Source organism: Ursus arctos, unplaced genomic scaffold (assembly GCF_023065955.2).
Source record: "Ursus arctos isolate Adak ecotype North America unplaced genomic scaffold, UrsArc2.0 scaffold_36, whole genome shotgun sequence".
NCBI lineage: Eukaryota > Metazoa > Chordata > Mammalia > Carnivora > Ursidae > Ursus > Ursus arctos.
The window spans coordinates 17891988-17914058 of NW_026623050.1; the positions used below are offsets into that span (position 1 = coordinate 17891988).

At 35.7% G+C, this 22071-nt stretch overlaps 1 protein-coding gene across 14 annotated transcripts in view; it reads right to left on the reverse strand.

Annotated features, from left to right (window-relative positions):
• Window positions 1–22071, reverse strand: part of ATOSA (atos homolog A) — a 116540-nt gene that overhangs the window by 42734 nt on the left and 51735 nt on the right. The window lies entirely within an intron of this gene.

The following is a 22071-nucleotide window of genomic DNA, read 5'->3' on the forward strand; positions in this document are numbered from 1 at the left end:
TTATTAACGGTGGGCTATAACAACTTCGTGTGGGAAGAGAGCAAACCACTACACCAAAGCACCAGAGACTGAAAAGAAGCCCAATACAGGAAGCGAAAATCTGCGACCTAAATAACCAACAAAAGATGAGCATCCAGAATAGTTTACCTAAGAATCTTGAGAAGCTAATGAACAAATGATGAACATATGATGCTGAACATCCCTAATCATCATAAAATACAAATTAAATCCACAATGACATACCATTTCAAAATCGCCAGATTTAGGGGGAAAAATTGGTCTGACCAAGTGTCAGTAAATGTGTAGGGCGACTGAAATACTCAAATACTGCTGGTAAACACAGGAACAATCACTTTGAAAAATAACCTGGCATTATCTAGCAAAGATACAATCAGTAATTACTCTGCTCAGCAAATAAACCAGATAAAATTTTGTGCCCATTCAATAGGAGACCAATATAGGAATCTTCAAAGAAGCACCTGCAATAACAAAAATCCTGGAAACTAGAACAAATTCTATCACCTATAAAATGGATAAATTGTGGCATATTTATATAACAGGACACAATACAACAGTCGACATAAATATAAGAACAAGTGATAGCTACCCACAGGTTAGAGACGACTGTAACTAGGATGATTCTATTTACATAAAAGCTTAAAACACAAGCAAAATTAAACAAGATACTTGATGATTATATACTTATGTGGTAAAAATATAAAGAAGTACAAGGGAATAATTAATACAAAATTCAAAACAGTGGATATTTCAAGTATGACTGGTAGACCTCTAATTGAGGCGAGGCACACAAGAATCATTACAGAAGAGACTGATAATGTTCTTCGGTAGTCACTGTATGAGAAATTATAATGTACATACTCTTTGTATGATGTGCTCCATAACTTAAAAAAAATTTACTATATTCTCTTATTTATGTGACAAAAATAAACTTTTAAAAATTTCATCACACACATGGAAAACTGACATCTACTCAGTGGGGAACCTGCTTCTCCCTCTTCCTCTGCCTGAGGCTCCCCCCTGCTTGGGCTCTCTCTTTCTCTCTTTCTGTCAAATAAATAAATAAACAAATAAAAATCTTTTTAAAAAAAAGGAAAACAAAAAAAACTGTCAACCTAGAATTCTCTAAAAAACCAAGCAGAATGCTTCTTTAGACACAAAAAAATTGAAAAAAATTAATCAACAACAGACCTACACTACCAAAAATGCTTCCCTCTATCAGGGGGAAAATGACACCATTTGGAAATGTGGGTCTACACAAACAGCACTGGAAATCATAAATATATAGGTAAATATAAAATATAAAATGGTTTGAAAACCATTTTAAAATAGAATTGACTATTTAAAGGAAAATTAGTAGCGATATAATGTATGATTCATAGCAACGTAAAACACATCATAACCATAGTATAAAGACTAGAAGAGGGTGAAATGGAATTACATCATTATAAGGTTCTTATACTATACACAAAGTGGTATAATGTGCTTGAAGGTGAACTGACAAGTTAAAGATGATTAGCACATACATTAAAGTAACCAGTAAAAAACCAAAAAGAACAAAAAAAAATCAAAATCAAAACCAAAGAATACCATAAACCTAATTATAATTAATAAGTTAACAAAAGAGATAAACTGGACTTTCAAAAAAAATCCCAAAAAAAGACAAAAAAAGAATGAAAAAATGAACAAAGACCATTGCAACAAATAGAAGTAAATAGTAAGATGGTAGATTTAATCCCATTCATATCAACAATAATCTTAAATGTAAATGGTCTAATTAAAAAGCAGAGATTGTCAGAATGGATAAAAAAGACACACCTACATATTACCTGTAAGAGACCCATTTTGAATATAAAGACAAAATAAGCTAAAAGTTAAAGATTAGAAAAGATACACCATGCTAACATTAATCAAAAGAAAGCTAGAGTGGCTATATTAATATCAGATAAAACAGACTCCAGAACAAATGACATTGCAAGTGATAATGATGGCTATTTCATAATGATTACGAGGCCAATTCATCAAGAGAGCATAACAGCCCTAAACATTTATGTACCTAATAAAATAGCTTCGAAATGGGTAAAGTAAAAACTGATAGAACAGACACTCAATTATATCTGGAGATTTCAATAACCCCCTTTACAATAATCAATAGAACAACAGAGAATCAGTAAGAATAAAAAAAACTTGAAAAATACTATCAACTTGACCTAATTGGCATTTACAGAACACTCAACAAAAGCAGAATACACATTTTTACTAGGTACCCAAAACATTTACCAAAATAAACTGACCATATTCTGGGCTATAAAACAAGTCTCAAAAAATTTAAAAGGATTTAATCACCCAGAGTGTATTCTCCAACCACAATGGAATTAAATTAGAAACCAGTAAGAGAAAATTATCTGGAAAATCTCTAAACATTTGAAAACCAAATGACTGGTGTGATTTTAATAGTCATTGGACCACCACTGAAGTGAGGTTAGCAAGTGCTATGGACTAAATTGTGTCCCCTTAAAACTCATATGTTGAAGTCCTAACCCCCCAATGTGATTGTATTTGCAGGCACCACTTTGAGAAGGTGATTAAGGTTAAATGAAGTCATTAGGGTAAGATCCTAATCCAATAGGAATGGGGGCCTTAATAGAAAGTATAAGAGATATCTCTCCTTCTCCAGGCACATGCAACCAGGAAAGACCATGTGGGCACACAATGAGAAGATATCCATCTGAGAGTCAGGAAACCCTTACCAAAAACCAAATCAGCCAGAACCTTGATCTTGGGATGCCTCAGCCTCCATAACAGTGAGAAAATGGATTTCCTACTGATTAAGCCACCTAGTCTGTGGCATTTTGTCATAGCAGCTTAAGCTAATACCCAAAGACTAAAAGCCAGGAATTTGGATCCATATTTTTTGTTTCTTCCTGAAACTCAAAGGACATAGTGTTGCACTTAGCTCTAAATTCCTGGATAAGGCATGCTAGAGCCTGTCCCCTAGAGCCTACATGTTCCCTATTAATAAAAGAGGGAGTGACCATACAGTATATACTTAGTTTTTGATGTAATGTTCCATGATTCATTATTTGCATATAATACCCAGTGCACCATGCATAACATAATAAAAAATTATTATAAAAAAAAATAAAGTTGTCACACATGAAAAAAACAAAAATAAAAAAAATAAAAGAGGGAGTGAAATTACCAGGCATACGTGGGTTTCCAGAAGCCTTGCACTTGGGGAATTATAGGGTGCATGCCCAGTTTAATAAAGTGATACTTTCTTGTTCTACTATCACTCATATGTACATACTCCTAGTTAGAACTCAGAGAGAGAAAGGGTGGGTAGTACCATAACTCCCTAGCAATTATAGTAACTATTCTACCACCTTACACAATTGTTGTGATGATCAGAAGTGTGGTATGTCAAACAGTGAATCATTAAATTACTCTCACTCAAAAGGAAAAAAAAAACCAAACCCTTCTGTTCTATGGCATAACTACTTAATGAAATCAAGGTGGGGGCAAGTGGAGAAAATTGAGAGAAAAGAGTGAGGAATAAAGGGGAAATGAAAATAAAAATAATGATAAATACATTTAGAATTCACTGAGTCCAATATTATATCCTACTCCTCCCCACCACACATACTCCTCCAATGCCAAATTTGCTCTTCCCTTTTGAGTTCTCCATATAACCTAACATTATCCATGCTCAATTGCCCAAGTAAAAAACTTGGTAACTGAGTCCTATAAATAGCTCTAGCCACTTTCTTCCTCCCTCTATGACCTCTGTCAAAACCACTACGGTCATGATCTCTTGCATGGGTAATTACAATAGCTCTGTGATTCCTATCCCAGCATCTAGTCTCTTACCCTTCCCATCCAGCCCCATCTCCCTTGTTAGAATTCTCTCTAAAATATAAATGTGATTATGTTGGCCCAAAACTCCATAATGGTTCCATTATTTATAATTTAACGCCTAAACTCTTATTATGAAAGAACCAATTTAAAAATCACATAACAGAGGCACAGGTGAAACCTCCCTACTTTCTCAGGCAGATATTTCTTCTGATATGTATTGGTATTAAAGCTACTAACCAGTGAGATTCTTGAAGATAGAACTTAGGTCACTCATTCCTATATCCATTATAATTAGGATTTTCTATATAAACAATTATGTCACTGCAAACAGAATTTTGCTTCTTTCTTTCCAGTCTTTATGCTAATTTCTCTTTCTTACCTTATGGCAAAGGCTAGGTATACAATGTGGTATAGAAGTGAGGGACTCCCAGGTCACTCTTGAATTTGGCTCAGGTCATGATCTCAAGGGTTGTGAGACTGAGCCCCACCTTGGGCTCCATGCTCAGTGGGGACTCTGCTTGAGATTCTCTCTCCCTCTGATCCTCCCCATCCCATGCATGCACTCTCTCTCTCTCTAAAATAAAGAAATCTTTTTTTAAATAAAAGAAGTGAGGAGAGTGCATACCTTCTTTCTGAGTATAGCAAGAAAGTATTTAATATTTTGCCACTAAGTGTGATATTAGGTGTAGATTTTTCTTTCTTTTTTTTTTTTTTTTAAAGATTTTATTTATTTATTCGACAGAGTTAGAGACAGCCAGCGAGAGAGGGAACACAAGCAGGGAGAGTGGGAGAGGAAGAAGCAGGCTCCTAGCGGAGGAGCCTGATGTGGGGCTCGATCCCATAACGCCGGGATCACGCCCTGAGCCGAAGGCAGACGCTTAACCGCTGTGCCACCCAGGCGCCCCTGGTGTAGATTTTTCATAGGTGTCTTTATCAGGTTGAGAAGGCTTATATAACAAAGTCATTTTGATTTGATAAATAAGCATGTAAAATAAATCTCTCAAAGAGATGCCATCTTTTACTTAATTTAGAATGTCCCATGAGTGCAAAGGAAAATTTTTAAAGAGCAAAAATCTCTGGACAAAAATTGCCAAAAAACATACCATTTTTCAATGTATATTACTTATTTTTAGTTAAAAAAAATAACATGTTAAAAAATATTTATCTCCTATAAAATGCGAGAAAAATATATATTCTTATTCACCAAGAGTGAACTCTAATGTAAACTATGGACTTTGGGTGATGATGATATGTCAACATAGGTTCATCAATTATAATAAATGTTCCACTGTGGCATGGGATATGGATTATTGGGGAGCTAGTGCATCTGTGGGGACAGGGTATATATGGGAATTCTATACTTTGTGCTCAATTTTACTGTGAAACTAAAACTGTTCTAAAGAAATAAAATTTATTTAAAAAAATTTACCTGTTATAAAGTGCCAGAAAAATATTAACTTTTTGCCTTAAAAAAGAAAAATCAAGAGTGAAAATAATGTATTCACTTATCCTAAAATTGTACTTAAGATGTATCCCTCAGGAAGCATGAATTATGAAGAAAAATACAAAAATTATGAGGGCAACTTCACAAGCAAAAAAGTAAAGTATCAAAGCTCAGACTGAGCCTTTACTGTCCTAGAACAACAACAACAAAATAGCCTTCTACACAAACTTAAATTAACAGAGTTTATGTTTACATTAAGCATTTAAATGCCTGATAAGTATGAGAATACTTAGAAGTCTTCAGGGCCTGGAAAAAACAGGTTACTGTAAGAAGGGAGAAATGTTGCCTCCGTAACATTATTTGTTACTGGATTTGCATCACAACTAAAAAATTGTTATATGACTGAAGGAAACACAGTTCTTACAATAACTGAAATTCTTGAAGTCTACTGACAATAACCTTGTTTCTCATATAACTTCTGGTGCTGTGTTTCTTGGACAAAATTCCCCTGAATTAGGCTATTTAGTATCTATATTAAATTCTATATTTTGAGACTATGCCGGAATAAGAGTCCCTAAGGAGCAGTACAATATGTTATACAATGATGGCTTTCAGCATTCTGTAAATAAATACAGCAGTCTGGGGAATATGAATTTAATGCCAGTTGGATTTCTGTTTATAAAAGGTCTTGTCTATAGAAAATAGCTGGAAAACAGATTCTTGCATTTATATTGAAGGAAAGACTGCTGGACACTGCTCTCTGGTCTGCGGTTGTGGATCATCACGCAGTTTTAACACTAATAGTTATAATTACAGCTGATACATCTGAAGTTCTTATATTGGTGCCTAGATACTATGATGAATATTTTATCTTACTTAATTTTTACAACAATACTAATAATACATCACATTTTTTTACTTCCAACAATAGGCTGATCATATATGGAATGGTCATCTTATGTACAATTACTGTTGTCAATTCAAAGACATAAATTTTTTAAACCTGTCATCAATTTTAAGACATCACTATTTTATCTTTCACTAAAAAAGAAAAAAGTCTGCCAATTAAATTACAATGTGCCATCAAATATAAGAAACACATCTATTTCAAAGATTTTGTTTTTGTTTTTTGTTTTTTAAGATTTTACTTATTTATTTGGCAGAGAGAGAGACAGCACAAGCAGGGGGAGAGGCAGAGGGAAAAGGAGAAGCAGACTCCCCACAGAGCAGGGAGCCCGATGTGGGGCTCTATCCCAGGACCCCAGGATCATGACCTGAGCCGAGGCCAGATGCTTAACCAAAACTGAGCCACCCACGTGCCCCCAAAGATTTTGAATGTAGAATGTGTGCATGCTTAAAATCAACCAAGTAACTAAAATTACCAGTTTTATCAGATGCTGATTTAAATGCAATATATTTTAATAATCCTGAAAACAAATAACTAATTGAATGCTTTCTCAGCCTCTTTTGAAAAGAAATCCAATCTTGAAAATTGAAATCATTTATCCAACAACCTTCTTTTTTTTTTTTTTTTAAGATTTTATTTATTTATTCGACAGAGAGAGACAGCCAGCGAGAGAGGGAACACAAGCAGGGGGAGTGGGAGAGGAAGAAGCAGGCTCCCAGCCGAGGAGCCTGATGTGGGGCTCGATCCCAGAACGCCGGGATCACGCCCTGAGCCGAAGGCAGACGCTTAACGACTGCGCTACCCAGGCGCCCCCATCCAACAACCTTCTTAATTGAGGGTGGAAAAAAAGACATAGCTGTAGTGCAGGTGTTCATACAAACCGCATTCATACTTTATGCTTATTTCTTTTTTTAGTATTTTATTTATTTTAGAGAGAGAGCATGCGCACACAGTAGGGGCAGAGGGAGCGAGAGAATCTCAAGCAGACTCTCCGCTCAGTGAGGAGCCCGATGTGGGGCTTGATCCTATGATCCTGAGATCATGAACTGAGTCAAAATCAAGAGGCAGATGCTTAACCCACTGAGACACCCAAGCACCCCAAGCTTACATATTTCTAATCAAAGTAAAAATACTTCCATCAAAGTATGTGTTTAATAATGACTGGTTAAGGTAAATCTATAGTGTAACAACCGGGTGAAAAGTCTGGATATTTATAGTTTTATGGTTAATAGACAATTTGAGTCCTACTTCTGCTGCTAAAAACTATGTAGCCAAGGAAACCTATTTAGTCTCTCTAAACTTCACTTACCTGAAAAATGGAGGTAATATCTGTCTCACTGTATCACCAATTTTCTGAGGTAACAGTATGTTGTATTGAATACAGTGTCTAGCATACAATAAACACCATCACGTAATACATAATTCTACTGATCCTTAATAAGCCAAAGTGCCTTAGAAATTTTTAACAGCCTAGAATCTTGTGGTTTTGAATCCTAGCTGCACACTGAACTGGAGAGCTTTAAAAACAAACAACAGCAACAATAATAAAACAGAAACAAAACTCACGTACCCATCCAATACTAGGTATTATATTCTTTTAAAAGCTCCCTAGGGAATTCTAATGTGCAACCAGGATTGAGAACTACTGCTCTAGTTGGAAGCTTAATACCACACAAAGGGAGATAATGAAGATATTAGGCAAGGGGGCGCATATAAAGAAAGTAGTGGTGATATTAGCAAAGCAGAGACACACTTTAACATATGTACACTGGAGTTGTGTTTTTAGTTATAACCACGAATTTGCATATATCCATTCGTAATATGTAACTGAGGTAGAGGTGGTTCTCATATGGGGGTCTGTGGTCATTCTGGGGACCGGACAGCTTTCTCTCCAAATTTAGTATGTGATTTATTTTCAATGAAAATCTCCAAAAACAAGCACAAATCTACTCTGAATCATCTGGGTGGCTAATGATAATCAAGGACTGCCTTATAATTTCAGTTTCATATTCATATTTACAATTATAATTTACAGTTAACAGTTTTGCTAGTCTTTAAATATCATGACTTTAATAGCTCTGGGCTCACTTATAATAGTAAAAACAGATGACGCTTTTATGTTGTGTGCACAATGTCTCTGTGGCCTACGGTACCAACAAAAGTTGACAGAGGGTTATACAACAACCAAACACCAAAAGGCATGCTCAACTCAAAAAGATTTGGCCTATAATACCAAGCATTATATTCACATTTTGACTTAACTTTACTGGTTCTACAGTTATATTTGCATTTAGTTTTTAAAATTGTTTTGGTTTTATAGTTGTATTAGTGCTATAAGAATAAGGAGATTGCACTAAGTTCATTTTTCTACATCGTAATAAAAATTTTTTTTCCCTAAACATTTGTGGGGAGTCCTAGAAGAGAAACCACATGTTTTCAAATCTCAACTCCATTATGTAATGGGGAGGCTTTAAACTTTTTATAATAAATCTTTAACATCTCTCTCTCTGATATTATCTTGAAGTTAGCAAAAAGTCACACTTAGTCTTTCTAAACATATGACAGAGACCCTAAAACTGAGACAAGTTCCACCATTAAAGTGATCTTTCTTCAGCTGCATCTTAAAGTTCATCTCAATGTCAAGTTTATGCAGACTTTAATACTGTAAGTCTAGTATTTTTAAAATCAATCATTTTATTTGCATTGAAGTCAATACAGCACATTGTATTGTAATTTTTCTGAGTCATAAATACTTTCATGTAGCTCACCTCAATTATTTGCACAAATTCTCTGATGAAACCTTACAGTAGTATCAGAAAAAGTCTAGACAGATTGTGTGACAGTAGCAAAAATATATAGAAAATATCCAGAAATAACATATCTTAGTCCTACTTCAGTACTTATTTCCCTAGTCCTCACTCACTGCCTCTGCTGAGTCAAATGCAGATCTTATTACCAATTTTTTTCAACTTTTTTTGGTTAACAATTGAAACAAAGTTGTCCCAGTTCAGGTCTCTGTGATGTCTTCCACTACAGTCCTCCGCTCTACCAACTGAGCTATCGAAGGAATCACAGGTCTCTGTGATGTCTTAAAGATCTAGAAATGGGTTAATCCTAAATGTCATTATTATATTTTATTATAATTCAAAACCATTAAAAGTATTGTAGTATTTTTTAAAAAGTCTACTTTTACAAAATTTTACTTTTTAATAAAAAATTTTAAGTGATTATACTACTAAATGTGGTAAACTTTTAAATATTGCTGATATGAACATGAAAAGCTGTTAAAATATATCAAGTAAAAAAAAAGTTGTAGAACACTGCATATAAAAATGTATAACACTGGTACAATTATACAGCTGATCTTAAATATTTACAGAAAAAAACCCCCATACTATTGTCTGTTAAGCATGCAACAGTTTTACGTCTAAAAAAGCAATGATGTATGCAAAAATACTTCATTGCTAAAAAATGCCAACCATCACCTGAGTTTTTAGGGAGTTAATCTTTTTGATGCTGGAGGGTCTTGCCTTAATGTTGGGTGACTACTGACTTACTGGAGTGGTGGTTGAAGTTGGGGTGCTGTGGCAATTTGTTAAATCAATTGACTCTTTCCTTCATGAAAGATTTCTCTGTAGCACACAATTCTGTCTGATAACATTTTACCCACAGTTGCACTTTCTTCTAAATGGGAGTCAATCCTTTTTAACCCCGCTGCTGCTTTATTAACTAAGTTTACGTTGTATTCCAAATCCTCTTTTATCACTTCAACAACCTTCACCAAGAATAGATTTCATCTCAAGAAACTACTTTCTTGCTCATTCATAAGAAGCAACTCCTCATGAAAGTTTTATCATGAGACTGCAGCAATTCAAACAGTAATAATGAAAAAGTTTGAAATGTTGCAAGAATCACCAAAATGTGACGTAGAGATGAAGTGATTAAATGCTTTTGGAAAAACGGTGCCAAGAGACTTGCTCACTGCAAGGTTGCCACAAAACTTCCATTTGTAAAAAACACAGTATCTGCAAAGCTCATTAAAGTGAAGTACAATAAAATGAGGTATGCCTGTAATTTTAATATGGAAACTAGCAGAATATTCAGTATGTATGTATTTGACCTATGGAATGATGAGAACTTTCTCATCTTGGAAACAGAAAAATATACACAAAGGAAAAGAGTGCCAGATTAAACTGTACAAAACCGAAATATTCCTGAAAAAATAAAAAAATAGAAGTGGAAATGTTTCTATAATATATGGCTGACAAAGTATTCCTTATTTCTATTACATTATTCCATATGCTATTTTAATTAAACTCTTGGTATTTCAAAAGTTAAATAAAAAGAGAAGAAGATGGGGCGCCTGGGTGGCACAGCGGTTATGCGTCTGCCTTCGGCTCAGGGCGTGATCCCGGCGTTATGGGATTGAGCCCCACATCAGGCTCCTCTGCTGTGAGCCTGCTACTTCCTCTCCCACTCCCCCTGCTTGTGTTCCCTCTCTCGCTGGCTGTTTCTATCTCTGTCAAATAAATAAATAAAATCTTAAAAAAAAAAAAAAGAAGAAGATTTCACGTAACGTGAAATAAAACGAATAAACACACAGAGAAGAATGTTTAATCTTTCTGGAGAGTAGGTTTAATCAAAGGAATAAAAATTAAAATCATATTGAAAATCCATGTTATAGGGGCATTTGGGTGGCTCAGATGGTTGTGTCTGCCTTTGGCTCAGGTCATGATCTCCAGATCCTGGGATCAAGCCCTATATCAGGCTTCCAGCTCAGCGGAGAGTCTGCTTCTTCCTCTCCCTCTACTTCCCACCACCCCCCCAACCCCCACTTGTGTTCTCTCTGCCTCTCTAATGAATAAATAAAATCTTAAAAGGAAAAAAAAGAAAGAAAGAAAAGAAAATCCATGTTATAGTTGCTATAATAGGAAAGTTTAGGGGTGCCTGGGTGGCTCAGTGGGTTGAGCATCTGACTTCGGCTCAGGTCCTGATCTCGGGGTCCTGGGATTGAGCCTGGTGTGGGACTCCTCACTCAGCGGGGAATCTGCTTGTTCTTCTGCCCCGCCCCCTGAGCCTGCTCTCTCTCTCAGGTAAATAAATAAAATCTTTAAAAAAAATAGCAAAGTTAAAAAAAAATTAATTTACCTATGGAAAATGGTTTGAGTGATGTCAACATGGTAAAATATCCTACAGCCATTAAAATAATTGTATGATACAGGAAAATGTATGATAAAGTCCATTAAGTTAAATAGCAACATATACAATTTTGTATTTATAATTTTTTTCAATAATGTAAAAACTTCTTTAAGATGACCTGTATCAATGACAATATACACAATTTAAAAAACCTTGCTAAAGTTCATTACTAAGGAGCATTACTAAAAATTTTTAATATTTCACTTTTTAAATGAGAGAAATTTAGGAAAAATATTACCTATCTTACTTTCACCACCATTTCAGAAAAGAAAAGGCATTTAATAACAAAAAATTAGAAAGCATGATCACAGAAGAGGACAGTCCCTCTTGAGAAAAGCTGCCATCTTTGCCATGGACAAATGAAAAGCTAATGTTACTAACATGGGTCTGAGGACAGACTTTGGGAACCACCACCATAAGGTACTAAGCTGAAAGTTATCTGACTTCAGTGTCTATATGAATAGTAACCAAGAGCCCAACTAACAGGGTCCTTCCCCTCTACCCCTTTTCACTGCTTCTACCTCAATCAGTCTGAGAAGCTTATCTATGATTTGAGGGAGCAATGATGGGAAGGGTACAGATTATGTTTCACAAAAGTAGAAAAAGACCAATTCTTAAAAAGGGGGCAAAGTACCAGAAGTCTATGACAATGACAGTTTGCCAGAAAAAAAAAAAAAAGAGAGATGATGTAATAACACCAAGAAAGAATACCCACTAGTTCTTCTAGTGATTCAACAAGTCGAAGCAGGCAGACAACGCCACCCTTGTAACCATTTCTTTGTTCAAGTGGATTCATTCATTAACCTCTGCGCAAATGTGGGGAGATCAATTATTTAGGATGGAAAATTAGTTTAATTGTAAATGGCTATTTTAGTAAGGGTATCACCTCGCTATAAGGGTGTTAAGAACAGAAACAATACTCTCTTCTAATTTTTTCCTCAAAGGCAGTTTCATATTGCTCTATTTCCCCTTTAAAATGGTTAACTCTGCCAAAGGCACTATACTTTGATAAAGATAATGATCAAGTAGTAGGATTTAATGCTAATGTAATGCTTTTAATTAATGTTTTATTGGATGACTCTGTGGTCATTATCCTCAACTTCAGTCAGGCAAGTATAGAATATTTCCTAGAACCAGATTAAACTGGTTTTAGTTCAGCCAATTCACACACAATTAGAACAAGCCATTATAATCAAGCAATCATTCGTTGTTGTATTTTTCCAAAATCATCTGTTCAGAAAATAAACTTATTCATCTGCTTTCACTACACATTTAACTTAAATCTTTTCCCTTAAATTTTGATATCTAAGTAAAAGACCTTAACATTTATACTTGTAGTAAAAGATCTTGAAATTCACAGATCCCTCAATAAAACAAAAATCTAATGAAAAAAATGTTACAGCAACTTGAAAAAAGTATGAACAATCCATGTACTAGAAGCCAGAGGACCTGGATTCTAATTTCAGCTTTGTAATAAACTAGCTCCAAGACCTTGGGAAAGGTCAATTAAACTCTGTGACCCTCAGGAAACTGACCTGTAAAATGAAGGTGTGTGAAACTAGATTCCTCCTCCTTCCAATTTAAACAATACCTGACTCTACTTGTGTCAGTTTCTGGAGTTATAAAATACTATCCCATTTATTGTCAGTCCCACTTTGGCCACAAGCACTAATCCTGGTACATCTAAGTCAACCACAAACTAAAAACAGTCATGAGGTTGCTAGTGAGAGTACAAAACTTGTCCCAAGCCCAACTATTTTTGCATTTTGTGACTTGAAATCTTAGAATCATTTATGCCTCCCCTGGTTTCCCTTGTTCCCAATAAGCCATCAGTGATAAGGTTTGACTTCTGTTAACAACCTCCTATACCTGATCCCTCACCATTCCTAGTTTAGCTGGTACAACGGATGCATAAACGAGAGTAATGAGAGATGAGGTGAAAAAGAACCCTATCTACCTTTGTTCACTTCTCTCATTACTGCCTTTTTGCATCCAATGCTCTGACCAAACTGACCGACTCATTCTCTCCTAGAGCCACCTCAAGATATCCCACCCTCTGTATTCCAACGAGTCACATAGAATTCCTCCTGTTTCCAGCACTCCCCTCCTGGCAGGCCTCACAGCCCTACCTCAGTTGTTTTAACCCTTATCTCCAGCAATGCCAATATTCTTAAAGCCACACTATAGAAATACCTTGCGGTAAAGAGGTAACGCATCTGTTTGTGCACCAGGAGAGCACTCCAACTCTCCTAGCATTCCTACCGCTTTTCTGGTCTTCAATACCTCACTAATTATCAATAATTCTCCAAATTATAACTAGTGACTCAAAAGTCACTGCAACTTTTTGAAAACTGCATATTAAAGATTAAAATCTCACCATTTATGTAAGCCTTTTAAAACATTCTTCGGCAGACTTTTTAAATTTTCTTCATAAGGGTCTTAAATATTTCTATTGAGTTCATCCAAGATTAGATTTGTTCGTTGCTCTTGTGTGTGGGATTTTTCTCATTACATTTTTTCCCCCTCATTACATTTTGTAACAGAATTACTACTCATATGGGGTTAAAAATTTAACTTTACCAGTTGATCAAAGTTCTACAGATTAGAGATGCCTGGCTGGCTCAGCTGGCAAAGCATGTGATTCAAAGTTGTAAATTCAAGCCCCACTTAAAAAATAAGTTCTAGAGATAAAAATTTAGGGCATGGGGGGCGATGGGTGAAACAGGTGACGGGCTTATTGCGATGAGCATTGAGTAATGTACAGAGTTGTTGAATCACCACCTTGTACACTTGAAACTAATGTTAACACTGTATGTTAATTATACTGGAATAATAAAGAAAGAAAAAAAAGAGGGGCGCCTGGGTGGCTCAGTTGGTTAAGCACCCAACTCTTAATTTCAGCTCAGGTCATGATCTCAGGGTTCTGGGATCAAGCCCCAGGTCAGGCTCAGCACTCAGCAGGGGGTCTGCTTGAAGATTCTCTGCCCCTCCTATCCCCCCCCCCCCGCTCTCTCTAAAATAAATAAATCTTTAAATAAATAAGGAATAAAATAATGAGATAATCTCTATTTCAGTTTAAACACATAATTCATCATTGGGGGCTTATCCACCTCATTTCCATTACACCCTTCCAGGGCTTTTTATTCTTTTTGTAAAAGTTCATTGCACCTTATGCTTTCCCTTCCTAAAACGTAACACAAATAAAATTAAATCATCATTTGCATCTCTCCTCTAACCCATTAAGCTCCACAAGAACAAGTTGGTCCTGTTGCCCAGCCTAGCTGCTTGGCATGAACAAGCGCTAGAACACTTTTTGAAATAATGAATGGTAATGTTCCATTATATCTTGTTTTCTTCTTATTTCAGCTTATTTCTGATTAAAGTGATAAAAGCTTGCTATTACCCTTTTCACATAATTATTTTATTCATCTCTTGGGTTTAATTTTTAATTGCCAACTGGTTTTCTAAGTTTTTTTCAAATTTGAAAAGTCGAAGTTGGAAATGAAATTCTACAAATGTATTACCTGAAACTCTGTCCTAAACCTAATTAGAATCTCCTTAACTTTCTTTGCTTCCTAAAGCAGGTCTTATTTTAGTCAACAGGGACCTAGTCCCTGGCCTCTCTTTTGTACTGAAAAAGTTTTGTTGTTTTTAATGCCCTTTATCAATATAATTCTTTTTAAATTTTTTAAAGTGAAAATTTTATTTTATTTATTTTTTTTAAAGATTTTATTTATTTATTTGACAGAGATAGAGACAGCCAGCGAGAGAGGGAACACAAGCAAGGGGAGTGCGAGTGGAAGAAGCAGGCTCACAGCGGAGGAGCCTGATGTGGGGCTCGATCCCATAACGCCGGGATCACGCCCTGAGCCGAAGGCAGCCGCTTAACCGCTGTGCCACCCAAGCGCCCCTAAAGTGAAAATTTTAAAGTAAACTCTACACCCAACATGGGGCTCGAATTCATGACCCTGAGAGCAAGAGTTACTCTACCTACTGAGTTAGCCAGGTGCCCTGATATAATTCTCTTAAATGAACAAGGAAACATTTGTTTTCAAAATAATGAAATTGGGTTAGGTAATCACTACATCTCTAGCCTAGGGCAAAAACTTTTAAATTGTCAAAAATAAGAGACAGAGAGCACTTTGAGTTCTAATTTCCCCATTGATTATTGGAATTTTGCCTTTTTTCAGGGATTTATTGAGAGAACTCATCATAACAATCTATTGGCTGCTAATATGAAAAGTGGGGGGCAGCTTAAACTCTAGGAAAGAAAGCTAAATTTTAAGTAATTTTAAAGACTGGCTAGCAGATAAGAGTTGAAAAAGAGAAGTATCTACCTCTCAAAAACATCGATGAAATCTAGTTCTTCTCCCAAAGGCAATGGGGAGCTCAAGCTCCTGTGCTGCCTTCAGGCAGAGGACGGTCTGCTGGAGATGCTGCAGGTGCGTCTAATTCACGGTGATGTGATGAGTAACAGGGAGAGGTTAGGGTACGCTTAGGAAGAAACTCAACCCTGGAAATCAGAGAAAGCCCCCAGAAGACTGGATATTTAAAATGTAAGAATTAAAAGTTGTCAGTGTTATTGAGGAAATTTCCATTTGTCTTCCTTCAAGTCCAGGCTGCCGGAACCGTGCTTTAAGCCATACCATCATGGATGCATGGACACAAACTTAGAGCTACACAGATTTTATGCATTTGTTCTTACCTGCACTAACCAACCCTATAACATTGAAATGTTCTGTGTTCTGCATAAACCATTAGACCTAATTCATCACTGTTTTAGGGCCTGAAAAATCCTCAAGTAGGAAATATTGTCCTCCTCATTGCTCTTTGTGGGAATATTCCTGATTATATGGTATATCACTCCATACCTCAGAAAGAACCACAGGGGAATAAAGCCTGAGAAAACGGTGTCAGAGAAGGAAACAAAGTACTGTGTCTCCAAACCACAAATGCTTCTGTACATTCAGAAGATGACCCTGTGCTTAAAAAAAAAAAGCCAACAATTTTTTAAAAATTAATGCTTTTATTCTATGTCTAAAGCCAAGATATGTTCAACAGATTTCTTAAGAGAATTTATGAACCTCTGGATATTCTCCACAAAATCAAGTGTGTATATGCATAGAGGTGGGGTTTTTTTCCTAGCAAGGGGATTGACAGTTTCACAGAGCAATCTCTCTTCTGCTCTTTTTCTGTGTGGATTTTTTTGAGAAAAGTGATTTAAGGTAAGCGTGTTTTTCCCCTTTCCACCAACCCCTCCCAAGTACAACGCAATGCAATTAGGTAAAACCAGGATACTTATTTCTAAAATGGTTCTCTTATCCTTTTTGTCAGTTGCAAAATAGTCTCTGCACCCAACACAGAAGCTAGCTAGTTGGGTAGTACTACTGAACATACTAACGGTAATAAAATGGAATACACTTGGAAAAGATGGTCTTTTCTTTACATTTGTTCATTCTCTAATTCTCAGTAACCTAAACTGTATCACCAGCAAGTTGGAGAGCTAAATAGTAGAAGTTTATGCAGGAATCACAAAATCTTAGCACTTGATGAATATATGGAAACCAGGATGGGAACTCAGATTATACCTCTCTCCTAAAAGAATGTTAAATTATGACCAAAGTAATGAAAAGTCAGCAGTCAGTTGAAAATTTGTGTACTTATTAAAATGACTAGGGGCACCTGCGAGGCTCATATGGTTGAGCGGCTGCCTTTGGCTCAGGTCATGATCCCAGGGTCATGGCATGGAGTCCTGCATCGGGCTCCCAGCTTTGTGGGGAGTCTGCTTCTCCCTCTGCCCCCCACTCCCCCCTGCTCATGTGCTTGCTCACTCGCTCAAATAAATAAATAAAATCTTTTAAAAAAAGTAATAAAATGACTAAAGAGCATTTTCTAAACATTTTGGCTTGGAAGTTTGAATTTTCAAAATTTAGTCCTACACCAACAGCTTTTTCTCTGGAAGTTTTTACATTTCAACACAGTTACATTCATTATTTATGTGATGATATTCAATTTTTGGCTCTCAGGCAGCTGGCCTGTCCCTCGTCATTAATGTGGGTGTCAAATACAAGATCACCCTTACTCTAATCCTGAGGGATTCAAAAGAAAAATCAGAAACAAGTCACTTCCCGGGAAACAAATCCCTAATGGATTTAGCAACTCTAGTCAGTCAGCTCAGTATTTGTGGATACTTGTGTGCACATGCTCGTGCATGCACGCACACACACACACACACACACACACACCCAAGATAATACTACATCAAACAGAATATTTTTCTCTTCCTTCCCTTATCTTTCAATTTTACCCATTATTTCCTTACTGTTATTATCTTTCTCCAGAAACTTAGTCATGTACTTCTCTATGAACCCTGTGCCTTTTCTTCTGCCCAAATCCCATTATTTTCATGACTCTCTAGATCACGAAGTATTAGAAAATTGAGAAAACTAAAATTATATCAACTTATGTGAAGCTCAGGGGGAAAGTCTAAAAAACTCCACTTAAAATCCTCAGAACTCAAAAATGTAGAATAGTTTTAAAGAGTTTATCATAAAATCTCACATTTTATTGAGTGCTGAGTGCCACTAACCTAAGTAGTTTTCTTACACTGTTTCAGTTAAATTTCACAATTATCCCAAGACCCTTATATTGATTGGGAAACTACTGCTCAAAGAGGTGAAACTGTGCCCAATATTGCTAAATAATAAAAAATCAGGCATGGCTGGGTAGCTCAGTTGGTTAAGTGTCTGACTCTTGATTAGGGCTCAGGTTATGATCAACGCAGGGGTTGTGGGAGAGAGCCCTTGCATCGGACTCTGCGCTCAGTGTGGAGTCTCCTTGTCCTTCTCCCTCTGCTCGTTCCCCTGCTCCCTCTCCCCCTCAAATAAATAAATAAAATCTTTAAAAAATAATCATACAGAATAGATAAGCTACCCCAAATTTGAACCTCCCCCAAATTTCAAAATATTAAGAAAACAGAAATCAACCTACAGTTTTAATGGCCAGTATTTAGCAATAACATGTTAACTAAGAGAGACATATACAACTGACTGGCAGTTTCCCTTTCATATTCAAGATAACAAGAACCTTGGAGCACAAACAGACCCAACTATGTATGAGCCTTATATTTCCTACTCTATCTCGACTACTTCCTACAATTTATAAAGTTAATGTCTCTGTGTTTATCATAAAGCTTCTAATTCAAATCCTTTGATGTTCAGAAGTCTCTGAATGAATAAAATTGAGAAGACCAGCAAAGAAAGAAAAAGAAGATATTTCTCGTTTCTCAATTAATGGCCATCATGCTACCACTTTTAACTTTGCCTCATCACAAGGGATTATATAATCAGATTCAAGCAATACTGCATTGACTGCATGTTTAAAACCTGGGTCTTTGATTTTAGATATAGCAAGATCTGAAGATTAAAAAAATAATAAGATTTACCATAGTCTTCCAAAGCAATACAGTGTATGCAACAGCATGATGCTAAATGAAAATGCCTGACAGAAATTTGTCAAGACTAAACTTCCCTGCTCACCTATGACAATCAAGCCTTTCTGATTCAGAATATGAACAAGTAATGGAATTTCTTCAAGAAAGAGGGGGTAAAAAAACCAACAAAACAAAACAAAATAAAGAAACAGGGAAAAAACAAACAAAATTGTATCATATAGCACTTAAGCACACATATAGGAATCAAACATTTGGGATAATATTTGAAGTAGGAGTGATTTAAAAAAAAAGATTTCATATGAGACCTGGAGAAAAAAGAAAAACTCAGATTGTCACCCCTTCCTGAGGTTTTAAGTTACAGAATTTTTTTGAACTGTATATGAGACATTGCATATTATTGCCTGGTGATTTCAAAATAAAGAGAAACAAATTTATTTAAAATAAAAGCAGTTATATCAATCATTATCTGATAAATATTAGTCTGATAATATTAGTAAGTGGCCAAGACAAAAAAGAAACCACTATTTTCAAGAACTGAACTATTTTTCTACTTTACGAGTACATAAAAGTATAGCCAATTTAAAGATGTGACATAGAATAAGACAATAAAAATTGTATTGTCAAATAACAGATGAATTTGAAAAGCTGATCTATGCTAGCAATGTTACTATATTTGACCAGACTATAAACATCAGTTATTATCCTGAGGTTTTGATACTGGACAGAAACTTTCAAATGTTCCAGTATAAAAAACATCTTTAGGTACTGAGCCCAAGAATAAAATCCGAGATTCTGCCAAGGCTATTCCTCCTGCCTCGCAATGGCAAAGTTTTTGTGTAACACAGCAGTAGACCCCACTTTCTTGCCAATATCACGTTCCTTTATCTTCTGCAGCATATGAATGAAACCAGCCCGCTCCTGGGAAGTCTATTAATTAATTCTCAAGAAATGAAACAAGAGAAAAAAGTAGCAAATCAATTCAAGCAAAACTCAGTTTTTGTGGTTCTATATTAAAAAATAAAATTAGTGATTGATGAGAATAGCTCAAGAAAATGGGAATGACTAGAATAGCTTCTATATGGTTAGAGTTATATTTAATGGACTTGGGTCCTCCTATCATCCTCTGCCTCCCAACCCCTGGCTCCTCACAGATATTCTTTTGCACATGAGTACTTCACATTGGAGGCCATCAAGTCCAAAGAATATGATAGCTTTCTTTATTTTGCTATAATTTTTCTTTTTATTTAAGTAATTGCTATACCCAACATGGGGCTCGAACTCATGACCCTGAGATCAAGAGTCACATCCTCTTCCAACTGAGGCAGCCAGGTGCCCCTATTATGCTACAATTTTTATGATAACTCCTATCAAGTTCAAGTTTTGGGGTATACCCAACAAACCGAAAAAACTAAGAAATGCAAAATGCAGGTTCATATGAAATACTTTAATGTTTATGGGCAATTTATTTTATAAACTTGCATCTATTTTTTGAAGGCTTTAACTTAACACAAACATATGTATCATTAAAAATGATCAGTGTGGATGGCACTAGAGGAGATAATGCTAAGTGAAATAAGTCAAGCAGAGAAAGACAATTATCATATGATTTCTCTCATCTATGGAACATAGGAACTAGGAAGATCGGTAAGGGAAGAAAGGGATAAAGAGGGGGGGTAATCAGAAGGGGGAATGAACCATGAGAGACTATGGACGATGAGAAACAAACTGAGGGCCTCAGAGGGGAGGGGGTGGGGGAATGGGATAGACCGGTGATGGGTAGTAAGGAGGGCACGTATTGCATGGTGCACTGGGTGTTATACACAACTAATGAATCATCGAACTTTACATCGGAAACCGGGGATGTACTGTATGGTGACTAACATAATATAATAAAAAAACATTTAAAAAATAAATAAATAAAAATAAAAATGATCAGTGATGGGCACCAAAGCATGAGATGTATTTTGAGTTCTTTCCAAAGAAAAGAAATATCTCTCCTCACTTATCAAATTATGCTAACATTGACTGCTAAGCCTACTTAATGACAGGTACTTCTCGAAAAGAACAACAACAAAACAAATCCCTATAGAAATGAGAAATAAAGCTCTAATATCAATTTTAAATTCATATTATACTCATTTTATTCATCAGACATAAATCACTGAGTGAACTAAAAAGCAGCCAGTTACACAACCAGGTGAAAATGAATAAGCAAAAAAAAACTGTTCATAAATGGGCAATATGCTATTAGTCTTCTGTTCTGCTTTCATTTAAAAGAAACATTAAACTATGTCAACTCTATACGAGAATATGTAAAAAACTTTTGTTTAAGATATTTTAAACCTTTCGCATAATCAATCAGTCAGATGAACTGGTTTTTCCAGGTCCCATAAAACCAAATCGTAACGCATATTCTGTTCAATTATTACCAATATTTAATTAGTGAGGTTTAATTTAATAAGATTTTGCTATATTTGCAGCATGAGGTAAGACAGATGATAGATTATTACCTTTTAGAGGCTTACCCTAATTTTACAATACCATCTTCACCATTTGTCCTAGGTTGTCTTTAGCACCATTTTTCCACTTTCCATTTGGACATTTAACAGAACAGAACACGACACCGACTTTGCGGTTGGATTATACTAACCATCCTTTATCTGAACTGCATAGAACTAGTCAATGGATCAAAATAATCACAAGATTGTATAATTTGAGGTAGATTCTTCAGAAATTCTTTATAAAAAGATAGCACCTCAATTTCCTAAACTATGCCGAAATTCTCACTAAGCTAAATTCTGATAATCTGTCAAATTCAGAAACAATGAATTCAGTTAAAAATATGTAACTTCTTTTACATACATTCTCCTTAGCAGCTTTTATTTTTTAAAAAACACCTCCTGCTCCCAAATACAGTTCATGCTTCTGGCTAACCCCAATTCTCTTCCCTGTATTCTCATTTTTATCACATTTTCCCCCTATTAAAGTGAGCACATTGTATCTTGGTTTCTTTTCTTCCTACTCATTGTTCAGAGCAGCATTTTAATAATCTTTTAAGCAAGGCTGTTCGAAGAAAATATGAAGCTAAAGAAAATTCCCTAAGTTCAAGGTTTTTCAAAGTGAGATCATTTTTCTAGACCTATTTATTAAAAAATCTATGCAAAGCAAACACCACAACTGGTAAACAGCTAC